This window comes from Delphinus delphis, chromosome 2 (genome assembly GCF_949987515.2).
Source record: "Delphinus delphis chromosome 2, mDelDel1.2, whole genome shotgun sequence".
Taxonomy (NCBI): Eukaryota; Metazoa; Chordata; class Mammalia; order Artiodactyla; family Delphinidae; genus Delphinus; species Delphinus delphis.
This window is the reverse complement of record NC_082684.1, coordinates 69698325-69715513: the sequence shown is the minus strand read 5'-3', so window position 1 is coordinate 69715513 and position 17189 is coordinate 69698325. Positions and strand designations below refer to the sequence as shown.

General features: G+C 34.8%; 1 long non-coding RNA gene across 1 annotated transcript in view; it reads right to left on the bottom strand.

Annotated features, from left to right (window-relative positions):
• Positions 1 to 1566: 1566 nt before the first annotated feature.
• The window catches only part of LOC132419591 (uncharacterized), a 43876-nt gene continuing 28253 nt past the window's right edge, over positions 1567 to 17189 (bottom strand). The window contains exons 3-4 of the long non-coding RNA XR_009518213.1: positions 10302 to 10581; positions 1567 to 1998 (exon numbers count right to left, since the gene is read on the bottom strand). This is a non-coding gene — a long non-coding RNA (uncharacterized lncRNA). The remainder of the gene's footprint in view (positions 1999 to 10301; positions 10582 to 17189) is intronic.

Below are 17189 nucleotides of genomic sequence, written 5' to 3'. Positions count from 1 at the left end.
CAAGCCAGGTCCTAAACCTACTGCTCTTTTGAGGACCCTGCTCTACTGTGGCTGCCCCCCACCACCACTTCTAATACTGAGTGTTAACCACTAGAGTCACAAGTTGTCCCATCTCCCGAAGAGAAGACATTTCCTCTTAAGTAGAATAGTTATTTCAATACATTAAGAGATATTACAACCTTTTTATTTGGCACCAAAAATAATAGCATTATCCTTTCAATTATATTTCCCTCAGCTAATGGTTTCATCATATTCACCAGGTACTAGACAAGAAACAATTGTGTGCCACTGTTTCATCAAGTGCTCTGCTTTTCTCAACAATACCAATACCCAGAAGAAATCTTATGCCTTCCAAGAGCTCTCTCGTTAAATGAAGAAGGAACAAGGCTTCATCTTAATTTATTGCCTCATGTTCCAGCAACTAGGTCCAACTCAAACTTTCTCCAAAACAAACCATCTTGTTATTTTCTTCCACAGATTAAAACTCCATGCAATCAGTTGGCCTGTCACAGTTATAAACAAGTCATTACCAGGCTTTCATTACCTATTCAACAAAATTTCAAATTTAAGATATTTATGAATTATCCCAAATTTGGTCTACCTGCCAATGTCATTATAATTTTCCAAATATAGAAGCTTTGTATAGCTATTTTGGTCTCACTATTGTGTACCCTATGATTTTTATGAGGATTGTTTGAGGTAGTACATTTCAAGAAATGAGTGTTAAGCATGTAGTAAATACTAAATACTACTTGTCATTATCACTAGCTGTTATTATCCTAATTCTTTCTCCCACTTGTAGTGGATTTCACATATTGTAATTTATATGTAAATAAATGTCTAATTCCCCTAATTTATTCATGTTTGAAAAAGCAAATGATTTACCTTCATTAATTTAATTTTAGCCTTTATTTTAAATATCAAACCTTAAATGTGCTAAAAAAGTGATTTCTAAATCATTTGTCAAATGTATATTATTAGCTAAATTATCCTCAACATTTCATTAAATTGTATTATATCTCTATTATACTGGATGGAGTGGTAGCTTCCCAAAAGATGTGTCTGCCTGAACCTGTAATGTGACCTTATTTGGCAAAAGCATCTTGCAGAAGCAATTAAGTTGAGGACTTGAGATGATCATCCTGAATTACAGTGGGTTCTAAATTCAATGACAATTGTCCTTAGAAGAAAAAGTGAGCAGACATGCAGATATGAAGACAGAGACAGAGATTATAGTCATAAATCTGTAAGTCAAGGAATAACAAGGATTGCAATGAGCCATAGAGCCAGGAGACAGGCATGGAATGAATTCTCCTTCAGAACTTCCAGAAGAACCAAACCTGCCAAAACCTTGATTTCAGACTTCTGGCCCCCAGAATTGAAAAAGAATAAATTTCTGTTGTTCTAAGCCACCATGTTTGTAGTAATTTATGAAAAAACACCCCTAGGAAACTAACACATCTGTTAAATGCACATGATTACATTTGTGTCTGTTTATTTCCAAGGATCAGGTTTTTTTAATCTACCACATCTCTGGGCTTGTGTAATGTGTAACAATCAAACAAGAATTGAATTATTATTAATATCTTTGTTATTAGTGTAGCTACCATTTATGAAGACTCAATGTAATGCAGATACTCTATGCATACTTTATTCCCCTAATCCTCACAATTAACATACAATATTATCCACATTTTACAGATAAGAGAACAGACTCAGAGAGGTAAAATAACATGCCCAAGTTTTCATGACTAGTAGGCAACAAAATCAACTTTCAAACACAGGTACATCTGTTTCCAAAATCTCAGATACAGCAAGATTTGCTCGTTTATTAAGTAGATGATGTCTTAATAAAGTCATATATAACAAGCCCACAGCTAACATCATACTCAATGGTGAAAAGCTGAAGGCTTTTTCTCTAAGGTCAGGAAGAAGACAGGGATGTCCACCTGTTGCCACCTTTATTCCGCATAGTATTGGAAGTCCTAGCCAGAGCAACTAGGCAAGAAAAAGAGATAAAAGGCATCTAAATTGAAAAAGGAAGAAGTAAAACTGTCACTATTTGCAGATGACATAATATTATATACAGAAAACCTTAAAGATCCCACTAAAAAATTGTTAGAACTGATAAACAAATTCAGTAAAGTTTCAGGCTACAAAATTAATATACAGAAATCTGTTGCATTTTTATATACTAATAACAAACTATCAGAAAGAGGAGATAAGAAAACAGTCCCATTTACAATTGCAATTATTACAAATTTTACAAAATTACAATTATAATTTACAAAAGGAATAAAATACTTAGGAATAAATTTCACCAAGGAGGTGAAAGACCTGTACACTGAAAAATATGCGTTGATGAAAGAAATTGAAGAAGACAAATAAATGGAAAGACTTTCAATGCTCATGAATTGTAAGAATTAATATTGTTAAAAGGTCCATACTATCCAAAGAAGTCTACAGATTCAATGCAATTCCTATCAAAATCCCAATGACATTTTTCAGAGAAATAGAACAAAAATCCTAAATTTGTATGTAACCACAAAAGACCCCAAATAGCCAAATTAACCTTGAGAAAGAAGTACAAATCTGGAGACATCATATTCTATGATTTCAAACTATATTACAAAACAATATATAGAAAATAATTATGACAGTTATGAAACAAATAATATGGGGAATATAGTCAATAATTGTGTAATATTTTTGTATGGTCACAGATTAGACTTATCATGGTGGTCATTTTGAAATGTGTACAAATATCAAATCACTACATGTGTACCAGAAACTAACATAGTGCTGTAGGTCAATTATACTTCAAAAACAAACAAACGAACTCATAGAAAAAGAGATCAGATTTGTGCCTGCCAGAGGGAGGGAGTGGTGGGAGAGGGAATTGGATGACGGTCGTCAAAAGTTACAAGCTTCCAGTTAGGAGATAAATAAGTACTAGGGATGTAATGTATAACATGACAAAGATAATTAACACTGCTGTACATTATATATGAAAGTTGTTAAAAGAGTAAATCCTAAAAGTTCTCATCACAAGGAAAAAAATTTTTTCTTCAACGTAGTAACTATGTGAGATGATGGATGTTTACTAAACATATTATGGTAATAATTTCATGATGTATGTACGTCAAATCATTATGCTGTATACCTTAAACTTATACAGTGCTGAATGTCAATTATATTTCAATTAAACTGGAAGAAAAAACTGTATATAATAATCTATTTTTAGTATATAGTAAACAATAGTAATCAAAACTGTATGTTATTGGCATAAAAACAGACATAGAGATCAATGGAGCCAAATAGAGAGTCCAGAAATAAACCCAGGGTTATATGGTCAATTAATTTATGACAAAGGTGCCAAGAATATACAATGGGGAAATGACAGCCTCTTTGATAAATGGTATTAGGAAAACTGGACAGCCATAAGCAAAAGAATAAAGCTGAACCACTATCTTCTACAATATTCAAAACTTAACTGAGAATGATCAAAGGCCTGGATGTATGACCTGAAACCATAAAACTGCTAGAAGAAAATGTCAGCAGTAAGTCACGGTCTTGGCAATATTTTTTGGATCTGACACCAAAGCAAAGGCAACAAAAGCAAAAATAAACAGGTAGGACTACATCTAACCAAAATGGTTCTGCACAGCAAAGGAGGCCATCAACAAAATGAAAAGACAACCTACAAAATGGGAGAAAGTATTTCCAAATCATATATCTGACAGGAGGTCAATATCCAAAATATACCAAGAACTCATACAACTCAATTTCAATAAAAAGAACAATCTAATTTAAAAACAGGCAGAGGACCTGAATAGATATTTTTCAAAGGGAGACACACAGACGGTCAACAGGTACATGAAAAGATGAACAACATCACTAATCATCAGGGAAAAGCAAACCAAAACCACAGTGGGATATCACCTCACACCCATTAGAATGGCTGTTGTCAAAATGGCAAGAAATAACAAGTGTTGGCAAGGATGTGGAGAAAAGGAAACCCTTGCACTGTTGGTAGGAATGTAAACTGGTTCAGTCACTATGGAAAACAGGTATGGAGTTTTCTCAAAAAATTAAAAACAGAATTATTATATGACATACAGCAACTCCACTTCTGGGTATTTATATTAATACAAAGAAAACAAAAACACTAATTCAAAAGGATTTATGCACCCCATACTTATTGCAGGATTATTAACAATAGCCAACACATGGAAACAACCTAAATGTTCATGAATGCATTAAAAAAAATTGGTATACAACACAAGGAAATATTATTCAACCATAGAAAAGAATAAAATCTTGCCATTTGCAACAACATGGATAGATCTTGAAGGCATTATGCTAAGTGAAATGTCAGACAAAAAATGATAAATACTGTATGCTCTCACTTACATGTGAAAGACAAATAAGCTCACAGATAGAGAACAGACTGTTGGTTGTCTGAGAGAGAAGCATTGGGCTGGGGGGCGGGGCGGGGAGGCGAAATGGGTGAAGAGGGTCAAAGGGTACAAAGTTCCACTTACAAAGTGAATAGTCATGGGGATGAAATTTATAGCATGGTGACTGTAGTTAATAACACTGTTGCATGTTTGAAAGTAGCTAGAAGAGTAGATATTGAAAGTTCTCATAACACAAAAAAAAATTTTGTAACTATGTATGGTGACAGATGGTAACCAGATTATCTTAGTGATCATTTTGCAGTATATACAAATGTGGAATCACTATGTTGTACACCTGAATCTACTATAATGTTATATGTCAATTATACCTCAATAAAAATAATGGATTTTTAAAATAAATAAATAATAAAAATATAAGTGGATGATGTCTTGATGTAGGTAGTTTAAAACTCCCAGATAATGAACGCTCAACCTGTGGATTACCTGTAAATGTAAACAGTGGGGTGCACATTGCTTTTCTCTCCATGTCCCTACCCCAGGTTTTTCAGTTCACCGCATATCTGTTCCCTTCACACAGCAACCTACCTGCAAAAAGAAACTGATGCAAAGATCTCTCTAACATCCCTGATTCCCTGCTAAAGGCCACCCTGGGCTCAGTTATTCCACACATGCATACACTTTGTTTTTTTAATTACTTAATTAATTTATTTATTTTTGGCTGCATTGGGTCTTCGTTGCTGCGCGCGGGCTTTTCTCTAGTTGCGATGGGCGGGGGCTACTCTTTGTTGCCGTGCGTGGGCTTCTCATTGTGGTGGCTTCTCTTGTTGCAGAGCACGGGCTCTAGGCGTGCAGGCTTCAGTAGCTGTGGCACTCAGGCTCAGTAGTTGTGGCTCACAGGCTCTAAAGCACAGGCTCAGTAGTTGTGACACACGGGCTTAGTTGCTCCAAGGCTTGTGGGGTCTTCCCGGACCAGGGCTCGAACCCATGTCCGCTGCACTGGCAGGCAGATTCTTAACTACTGTACCACGAGGGAAGTCCCGCATGCATACTCTTTTATTTCCTAATATTTTTCCGTTCTTAACCAAATAACAAAAATATCCCCCTTCTCATGGTTCCTCCCACTTCAATTTTCTCCCCAATTGCTTGTTCTCCATCTCTTAATTAATAAGGGCTAAAAGTATTCTAGCAATCCAAATTAACCTTAATTCTGTTAGTGGAATATAATGGTCTGAATTGGGTTTCCCCAAAATTCATATGTTGAAGCCCTAAGCCCACTACCTCAGATTGTGACTGTATTTGAAGACTGTATTCAAAGAGGTGATTAAGTTAAAGTCATTAGGGTGGGCCCTAATACAATCTGACTGGCATTCTAATAAAAAGAGGACATGTGGAAACAGAGAGACAGCAGGGATTTGCACGCGCAGGGTAAAGGACATGTAAGGACATAGCAAGGAGGCAGCAATATGAAAGCCAAGGAGAAAGACCTCAGAAGAAATCAAGCCTTGACCCTGGACCTCTAGCCTCTGGAATAGTCAGAAAATTAATTTCTGTTGTTTAAACCACTCAGTCTGTAGTATTTTGTTATGGCAGCTTTAGCAAATTAGTACAGAATAGAAGAGTTCCAGCAATCCACACGTTTTAAAGAATATAAGAAATATAAGTTAGAAAATGGCATAATATATTCATAAAGAAACCATAGCTGTCTTCAATAGATCTATAAAAGTCTATAAAAATGCCCACATGTTCTTTCAGAAATTCCACAGATTTCTTCACTTAATTCTACAAAAAAATGCCTTCTCCTTGAGCACTAAAATGCAAAGGAAATAAAAATGATTCCTTCTGTGAACTTAGTTTTCAGTTTTAATTTACACATATGCAACTTAATTGTTTTCACTCATTTTCTGTTTGACAAGATTTAGGCGACATTATGGACTAAATTATTTTCTGAATTGGGCCGAAAGATAAAATCTCAATTATAATATTTTTATTTGAAAAAAATATATTGTAAGTTTCAAACAACCAATTTAACCTCAAAATTCAAAAATATAACCAAATGTAATTTGAGAGCTACCTTATACCTCAGTGTGCATAAAATGTGTGCATAAACTTATTAAATACCCTTGTATACCTTAAAAGTATATTAATCATGTATAATATCTGACCAAGTTTTTTAATACAGGGATCCTAGATCTCCCTTTTTATTGACACAACCCTTAAATCAGTACTGTTAAGAATACAGTTCAGTTAGAAGCTGTATTTAGATAAATTGTATTTTGTTATTAATTTTTAACATAATCCTTTTTATTATATTAATAATATTGTTCTCTGATCTTTTTTCTCACTCTTGCATCATCTACTACAGCCTTTAAATTGACCATTGAGATTTTTTGGTAACATAATTTTGATATCACCTGAACTCCTAAATATCGAGGGCTGAGTTTACTCCTTCCTATTTAATGCCTGGATATATGTATTGTTTCATGGTTCATCTATTATTAAATACCAGAATTGTCCTCAAAAGGAAATTGTTATCATTGGCATTAGTTACTGTGCACTGAATTAACCTAGGAGACCTGTGAATATATCACTCCAGTTGCTCAGAAATTTACAAGGTAAAACCAAGTCCATTTCAAATGATGGAGAAAAATCACTTTGTATATTTTCTTAAGGTCTGCCCTTATTCGCACATTTTTACAAAAGCCTCCTTCTTACTGGAGTTATTAATCCTGAGAAATCAAAGGGCAGAACATCAAGCAATCAAAATGTGGAAAGAATATGTTCTTATTTCTTTTCACTGTGATTGTTATTTTAATAGACACCTACTACTTTTGTCTTTTTCCTGGAATGCAGTCAGATTTCACTTCTCTGCTGTCACCATGTTGTGTTTTTTAAAGCTGCATATTGATTTAATTTCCATGCACTACAGTTTTCTATAGTAGTGGAACTCTTCATTTATCCTCCATGTTTTACATTAATATATTTATATCTATAGAAAATGGAACTGCAGCAATGGTAATGATACCTATCTCTGCATTATCTCAAAAACACACCTGTGTAACTAAGAACAGGAGAAAATTTATGTTCAGATTATTGACATTTAAGTATATAGAATGCAAGACTACCATTATTTACAAGTGGTTTATTACTTTCTTTTCTGAATAAGTGTAGAGAAGTTTGTTAATTATATACCTCAGATGTGGAAAAGATATTCTTACACCTTTGAATGCTACTTTTTTCACACAATTACCTTTAAAGTAAGACAAGCATCTTTGTACTTCCTTAGCTATAATAAATGTATATTCTCTAATATATTTTATATACCCTAAATATGTGGGTTTTTTCTTTAAACGCCTCTGTGCTTTTTACTTGGTGAACTGGTTCTTCTAAAATCTGAATTCAGGATTGAATTCTAAAATAACCTTCCTATATACAGAATTATTGACAATCTCAAGTATGCCAGAAACTCAGAATTATTTCTTGCTGTATAACAATGTAGCATAGTAATTATGTTCATAGGCACCATACATTAAATATGTATGAAATTGGGGTTCCCTGGTGGCGCAGTGGTTGAGAGTCCTCCTGCCGATGCAGGGGACACAGGTTCGTGCCCTGGTCTGGGAATATCCCACATGCCACGGAGTGGCTGGGCCCGTGAGCCATGGCTGCTGAGCCTGCACGTCCGGAGCCTGTGCTCAGCAACGGGAGAGGCCACAACAGTGAGAGGCCCGTGTACCGAAAAAAAAAAAAGAACTTTCTTGAATTGTCCCATACTTGTTTTATGGTGTAGTATTAATTTAATCACCAGAATGTAAACATAATAACAAGTGATTTTGTTTACTGTTGTGTCTCCAGCACCTAGAACACTCCATGAGTAGATGCTCAAAACCACCAAAACACATTGTGCTACATTTCAAACCTCAAAAAAAAAAAAAAAAGAAAGAAAAGATCTCCTGTTTCACTTACAAAATTTTCACTTACAAAATTAACAAAGTTATGCAGGTGAAAAATAATTCCATTTTTCATGGCCTCTGTTCAATAGCATTTCCATCTTTGTTCTTTTGAAAGTTAAGCATTAGTGCATGTAGAAACAAAAACCAGAAAGACCTGAAGTTGATATGTTCATTCTTGCTATGGATCAAGCATAGACTGTCTTTGAGGAAAAGAAATTAAGTTACAAGGTGCTGCAGCAGTAGTGATTGTGGGAAGAGTGGAGAAGGACAAAAAGGCAGAAGATTTTTAATCATAGGCTTTAATTTAAATCAGAAATTTCTGCTGAGAATTCCTTTGATAATTGCTTCTAATTTCTCTATCATTTGTCTTTTATGTTTTTAGCTATGTTCATTATGGGGAAGATTTTAAGTTTAAAATAATTATGCATACTGAATTCTCTATTGCCTCAATTTTCATTTTATTACATTCCTTTTAATATTATAATGAACAATGTACTCTGATGCATCTAATTATTAAGGAACATTTGACTAGTCAAACACAACTTTAAAAACCTTAGATTCTATTATTTTGGTATTCTATTTTAATGCATTCTTGTAGCTTTTATTGTTTTTATTATACCAGTTTTCAGATCTAATTAATTCTGCCAGCACAATAGCTTGTTAAAATGCTTTGAGACAGTAAACAGTGGAGGTGTATGCTGTATATATATATATATATATATATATATATATATATATATATATACACAAATGGTTTGATTATTTTAAGTAAAGTGATTGGATGTTAATTGCTTAAAATGAGTAAATTCATTCAAACAGTTAAATCTGCTGCATTCATAAAGAACTACAATATCAAAATAAAAATATTGGGAGCTCCATATGATGCTACTTCCTCCTAAAAATATTTAAAACCAAGCAACGTATTTTATATTGTACCCAGAAGAATTGTAATTCAGTTTCTAGTCTCAGAGAGCCACACCTTACTTCTAGATAGTTTATGGTACTGGGATGTAGGTTCAGCCTAAATTAAAAATGGCTTGTACAAGGTAGAAGTATCTAGGCTGATGCATCAGATCTTCTGTTTAAAGTCACCAAGTGTCCAGGTTCCTTCTTTCCTGTTGTTTCTACCACCCATAAAGTGTTACACTTTCCCTTTAAAAGCATAAACTGGAAGTTGCACACATCACTTCTGCTTACATCCCAGTGGAAGACCTTGATGATATGGCTCCACCTAGCTGCAAGGGAGGCTGCGAAGCAGTCTTTATTCTAAGCAGTCATGGTCCAACTCAAGCTTGTGAGAATAAGTAACAATCTCTGCCATATACAATAAAGGCTTACAAATTTATAAAATTACTTTACATTTTAAAATTCCATTTTGCATCTGTATAATTAAGAATTTAGAGCTTATGTGTTAAGTGGTTATAACTGAATTCCAAAAAATGTTCCCAATAAATAGGAATTTATCCATGTAATATATAATCCACGTAATATAATATATTATAATATAATATAATAATATATTAATAATAATTAATTAAGCAATAGTTAATAATATAATAAATTGATTAAACATAATTAATAAATAATTAATTGATTAAATATAATAATTAATAATATAATATAATCCATGTAATATATAGTCATGTAATTAACCATAACAGTAAAAGAAACACCAAGAATGTAGCATCCTACTTAAAACTAGACTATTATTAATATTATTTTATTTTAATAGTTTAAAGGAAAAATAATAGTTTAAAGGAAAAATAATCTCTTTTTTGGAGGTTTTCTTTTTGAAAAATTTTTCAATATGGCTTTCAATATTGTACACAATAATATTAGTGCAATGAAGTCAGATTATACTAGAATATGCTATCCACAAAAATTATCGTTAAAACATAGTGACATGGTTCTGTTTTCTTACATTGCTTACCTGTGTTGGACACTGATGATCACCCAGCATCATTTCTTCTTTTCTTCTCTTTCTTAAATAATCCCAATTTAATTAAAGTATTCACAAAAAGCCTCTCTCTCTCTTCCACACACACACACACAACAAAAACAAAAAAATGTACAGCATCCATCTCACGATCATAAAGGAAGCCAGTGACGTGTAAAGCTGGTGTTGCAGTTAGCACAGCAGAGAGGCTAAAAGAACTTGGACCCTTGATGGCAAGGTTGAGCTGCTGAATCAATCCACTTTGATGTCATCCCTGGAAGATAATAAATTTTCTTATTTTTAAGCCGTCTTAAGTCAATTTTTCAATCACTTTCTTCACAAAGCCTTCTAACTGATATGTATTACTTCCTAAATAACCTTCTTTATCACTTACAAAAACATTGAGCAATATGATTTCTAGAGTTCAGGAAAGCTATTTACAACTCTGAAAAGCAAAATTTTAGCCCCAAATTATCAAATTTTCATGATGTAATTTCATATGTATTCTGAGTAAGTTTGGATAGGACTTTCAGATTGATCAAATCAAAACTTTTTCATTTTTAAAGTATAGATTTCAATAAGAATTCACTGAAATCTGTATAATTTCTCATCTAACCATGTATCAGTGTGACCCTCTGAGAATCAGTGATTATAGAAATACAGCCATTAAATCAAAGACAGATACCTATTTGCCCAGCATTAGGAAACTAAGTGTTTTCCTGCTAAGATATGTCTATTGATAGGCCTTTTTTTTCATAGGCTTGTCTTTTCCACAAGGAGAATCCTGAAAGCTTATCTGCTTTCACAGGCCAGAAGTGCTGCCTTATTCAAATGGAACTTCAAATGTTCTCACTTTGCAATAGAAATTGTCCTTAAAGGGTCTTAGAATAGTTAGATTCTATTGCAACAATCATTTATTTCCTTGACTGAAAGAAGAAATTTTTTTTTTTTTTTTGCGGTATGCGGGCCTCTCACTGTTGTGGCCTCTCCCATTGCAGAGCACAGACTCTGGACGCACAGGCTCAGTGGCCATGGCTCAGGGGCCCAGCTGCTCCGTGGCATGTGGGATCTTCCCAGACCGGGGCACGAACCCGTGTCCCCTGCATCGGCAGGCGGACTCTCAACCACTGCGCCACCAGGGAAGCCCAAGAAGAAATTATTGTATACCATCTGACTGGGGTTTTTTCTCAGCCTTCTTTCTTTTATATCATTCCTATTCATGGCTTATTTACAATTTATTACTCTTTGTATCACAAGACACATCATTATAATTGTCAATCCCTTTTAAGGTTTTGAAAGATAATAAAAGAGAGTTTTAAACCTCTGAATAAGAAATTAAGTAATATTAATGTGTGATTGAATGTCAGCTACTTGAGTAAAACAGATGATTCAATGATTTCTAAATGCAATACATTCTGGGCTGAGATAATGCTAACAAAACTAAATAAGACCTCCTGAAAGAATGAAAAGAGACATATATGGGCTACTTATGACTTCATACAGAGCATAGTACTTCTCAGCTCAGAGAAATTCATCAGAAATTAGCTCCCTCATATTCAAAGCAAAAGATAAAAGGTATTGATATATTCTAGCACACATAAGAGGAAATCATATAACGGAATTGCAATCTCAGATTAGAAAAAGAAAAAGTTGATACTACAGCTTTTTATCTTACAAAGTGTAAAGAAATAGAAATTACAATTGCAGATGTTAATGAAGGAGAAAATTTTGTTTGAACACATGAAAAGGTCCATTTTTGTTAGTAAATTTATAAATAAACAAGGATGTATTAATACATTTTACATAATTTAGTCGTGTTTTCAGAAATCATCAAAGGATGCCTATATTACAGTTGGTTAAGAGCTTCGCTTTACCACATACTGACTGCGTACCTTTGGGAAAATTAGTAAACTTCTCTGGTCTTCAATTTCCTCACTTACAAGATGGGTAGGATGATAATAATACTAAATTTCTCATAGGGTTGTTAAAAGGGTTAAAGGATAAATAAAGATTAGTATTTAGAACAGTGCAGGTACTCAAGAAATGTAAACTATTATTCGTAACTTTATACCCATAAGAATTGTCAATTCACTCTATATGTGTAAGAAATGTCAATTAAAAATATACTTCTTTAGGGGCTTCTCTGGTGGCGCAGTGGTTGAGAGTCCGCCTACCGATGCAGGGGACACGGATTTGTGCCCCTGTCCGGGAGGATCCCACATGCTGTGGAGTGGCTGGGCCCGTGAGCCATGGCCGCTGAGCCTGCACGTCCGGAGCCTGTGCTCCGGAACGGGAGAGGCCACAACATTGAGAGGCCCACCTACCCCCCCCAAAAAAAAAAAAATATATATATATATATATATACTTCTTTTTTTTCTATTTTAGCTTTTAATGGTCATACAAATACATAATGATATATGATTCTATCAGATAGACTTGCTGATGTTGTCCCAGAGGTCCCTTAAACTATCTTCATTTAATTTTTTTTTCTTTTTGTTGTTCCAGTTGGGTGATTTCCAGTACTCTGTGTTCCAGATCATTGATCCATTCTTCTGTATCATCTAATCTACAGTTGATTCTCTCTGGTGTATTTTTCTGGTGTATTTTCTCTGGTGTGTTTACGTTGTTGTATTCTTTGGCTCTAATTCACTCTTTATTAAAGTTCTCACTGTGTCCTTCCATTATTCCCCTGAGTTTGGTATGCATCTTTATGATCATTGCCTTGAACTAATTATCAGATAGATTGCTTATCTCCATTTCATTTAGTTCTTTTTCTGAGGTATTGTCTTGTTTTTTTGTTGAAATCTATTTATCTTCCTCCTCATTTTGCCTAATTCTTTGTTTAGGTCTATGTGTTATGTATGTATTATGCACTATGTCTCCCAGTCTTTGAGAAGTGGCATTATGTAGGAGATGTTCTATGAGCTTCAGCAGCAGGTTCCCCTCTGGCCACCAGAGAGAGATGTTCCAGGTGTGTCTCCTTTAAGGGCTACATACTCCCTTCTGTTTTGCCGAGGCTGACTGCTGTGGGTGCACTGGACTGACTGTCTGCAAGCCTTTGCCTTGTGCGATTGCTGCAGGCATGCTGGTGGACAGGATAGGCACTCCAGCATTGCTGGCTGCAAGGCCAGCTACAGATATGCTAGTGAGTGTGGCAGGCCCCCAGTGCTAATAGGCTAGAGGGAGGATTCCAAAATGGTGCCCACCAGTGTCATTGTCAGCAAGGTAGAATGAGATCACAAAAATGGCTGCCACCAGCATCTCAGTCCCCAGGGGTAGGCCCAGCTGCCTCGTCCCTCTGCAGGAGGCTCTCCAAGTCAGCAAGTGGGTCTGACCCAGACCCCTTTCAAACTGTTGCCTCTGAGCTCAATGTGGGGTTTGAGGAAGACCTCCTCACTCCTCCAGGAGGACCTCCATGATTGAGATATCCTTCCTGCTTATGGTCACCTACATGGGATTGTGGGTCCTGACTAGACCACATCTCCACCCTCCTTACCCATCTGGTTGTAGTTCTTTCTTTATATCTTTATTGTGGAAAATCTTTTCTGCTAGTCTTAAGGTCATTCTCAGAAAGAATTACTTTGTAAATAGTTGTAATTTATCCCTTTCCCTCCTGATATATATTTTTAAAATACTAAACACACTGGTTATAGTCACAAAGTATAAACTGCTCAACTAGCTAAAAAACTTCTTTTAAATACATTTGTTACTTTTAATACATTCAAACAACTAATTCAGCATTTTATCAAAGATAGAAATAATAATGTTTACTATCAATATATATTTGCAACTAGTATATGGGGTATTTTGCTTGAACTTAGTTCAGATATTTAAAAAATTTTTTTTTGAATTTTTGAATTTTATTTTAATTTTTTATACAGCAGGTTCTAACTAGTTATCTATTTTATACATATTAGTGTCTATATGTTGACCCCAATCTCCCAATTCATCCCACCAAAACCACCTCCCCTGCCACCTTCCCCCCTTGGCCTCCATGTTTGTTCCCTACATCTGTGTCTCTATTTCTGCCCTGCAAACAGTTTCATCTGTACCATTTTTCTAGGTTCCACATATATGCGTTAATATACGATATTTGTTTTTCTCTTTCTGACTTACTTCACTCTGTATGACAGTCTCTAGATCCATCCACGTCTCTACAAATGACCCAATTTCGTTCCTTTTTATGGCTGAGTAATATTCCATTGTATATATGTACCACATCTTCTTTATCCATTCGTCTGTTGATGAGCATTTAGGTTGATTTCATGACCTGGCTATTGTAAATAGTGCTGCAATGAACATTGGGGTGCATGTGTCTTTTTGAATTAAGGTTTTCTCTGGGTATATGCCCAGTAGTGGGATTGCTGGATCGTATGGTAATTCTATTTTTAGTTTTTTAAGGAAGCTTCATACTGTTCTCCATAGTGGCTGTATCAATTTACATTCCCACCAACAGTGCAATAGGGCTCCCTTTTCTCCACACCCTTTCCAGCATTTGTTGTTTGTAGATTTTTCTGATGATGCCCATTCTAACTGGTGTGAGGTGATAACTCATTGTAGTTTTGATTTTCATTTCTTTAATAATTAGTGATGTTGAGCAGCTTTTCATGTGCTTCTTGGCCATATGTATGTCTTCTTTGGAGAAATGTCTATTTAGGTCTTCTGCCCATTTTTGAATTGGGTTGTTTGTTTTTTTAATATTGAGCTGCATGAGCTGTTTATATATTTTGGAGATTAATCCTTTGTCCATTGATTCATTTGCAAATATTTTTTTCCCATTCTGAGGGTTGTCTTTTTATCCTGTTTGTAGTTTCCTTTGCTTTGCAAAAGCTTTAAAGTTTCATTAGGTCCCATTTGTCTCTTTTTGTTTTTATTTCCATTACTCTAGGAGTAGTTCAGATTGTTTTTAGACAACAACTATTTCTCTTTGACTGAAGTAAACAGGGAATTCATTGGGTTTGTAATTTTAATCACATTGATTCTGCTCCCAAAATCACAAAGGTTGAGATATCACAATATTTCCATATGTTTGTTCTCCCCATTTGGAAGTTAAATATTTTTTATAATCGTTAAATATTTATTGCACACCAGCCAGATTCAGGGAACCTCTTGTGTTCCAGGTAAATTAGCCAAAAAATTTTAGAACTGAAAGAACCTCAGAACATGTTGGACAAACTCTTCTTTTCATGGGTAAGGAAAACAATGCCCACAAAACAACTCAAGATCATGGAGAAGCTCAAGGTCATTGGTTTTAGCCAGGCAGAAAATTCAGATTTTTGCTTACCACATCCCATTGCTTAGGGGTCCTGTCCTCAAATTATGGCCAAATTACTAGAAAACTTGCTTCTCTGTAGAACAGCAAATGGATTTTATTCTAAAGGCATTGTTATGGTCTTTTACAAAGTTGCATTGAGGTCTACAGAAAGCTGTCTTCAATTCCACTAAAGATACAGCATTATTAATAGACAACAACAACAACAAAATGGTGATACCCGTAGTCCTATCTAAAGTTTGTGATGGAATCATTATGTTATCCTGATTAAAGAAATTGCTCTCCTTTGGTCAATCTGTCCCAGCTATTACCTGAGAACATGTAATCAAAAAGTGCTGGATGACATGTTCTAACAGGAAAAGAGGTAGTTGTGAGTTATTAGAAGATGTTGGTTGATCCTTTATTTACAGGAAGAAAACTGCAATAAGATATTCTTGAATCCTGACATATTTCTAGGAAGACTCACAATTTTAATCTTTTAATCAATCAGAATATTTGCATAATCTATCTTTATTTTACTTTATACACAGTGACAATCAGAGAACAATCTTTCATGAGAGTAAAGAAGAGAGTTATGCATCCACCTAATGAATCTTATCTGTATAGATACCAAACCCTAGAATTCTGTAGGAAATTTCACTTATTTTTCAATTGTTATTTTTAAGCTGAATTTGCTGATTAATTGCCTGAATCTCCAATTCTCTTTGTTGATATAAATTCAACCACAGAAATGCCATTAATTAAGGAGCACTTAAAATGGGAAGAATTTCCATATCTCCTTGACTCCAATTTGAAAAAAACATGGATTTCTTTGCTATTTCTTAAGATCTATTTGTATCATTCTAATTATTGAAAATAACATGCACACTTAAATACAAATTTGGCAGAATATGAATGTTCAAATAATCTTAATGTGGACATTTAACCGTTTTGTTACTTTCCCCTTTCTCTGCCATCGTAGACAGATGGTATCCCATCCCTTCCCTCGTGGAATGTTTTAAAGAGTATGCCTTCTGGTTCAAGGAAATGTAAATAATATCTTTGTTGGTAATGATTCAGATTCTAGTTTTAATGGTAATCATTATCAAACATTGCAAGAGTAGGTATGGAGTGGAGATCCCTCTAAACATGAAATTAGAGAGGTCTGAGGATCCAGAACAATGAGGAAATTCATCCCTGATTCCTGGAAGAATTCCTGAGAGGGAGACCATGAGACATAAGAGAGGAATGGTGATGTGGTCCATCTAGGAAGTTGGACCAAAGGCACATCAGCTAATCTGAGCTGATTGATGGATTGGCCAATGTTCTGTGGCCTAAGAATGTTACAGAAGTAGCAATAAGCTTGTAGACTTGAAGTAGCCATTCTCAGTGGTAATCAGTATTGATGAATGATTAATGGCTTGTAATTCTCTTCTCACCTACAAATCATGGCACAATTCTTGTGAGGCTTGGGAAGGAGAAGCTTTATTTTATTCACTGGGTGGTCAGTCTATGCCACAGGATAGAAAATAACATGAGTGCAACCAAGCTTAAAAGGCATATAAGTGACACCTAGAGAAGAGACTTGTGCAATATTCAAAGTTGCACACAGATAATACACCAGACTCAAG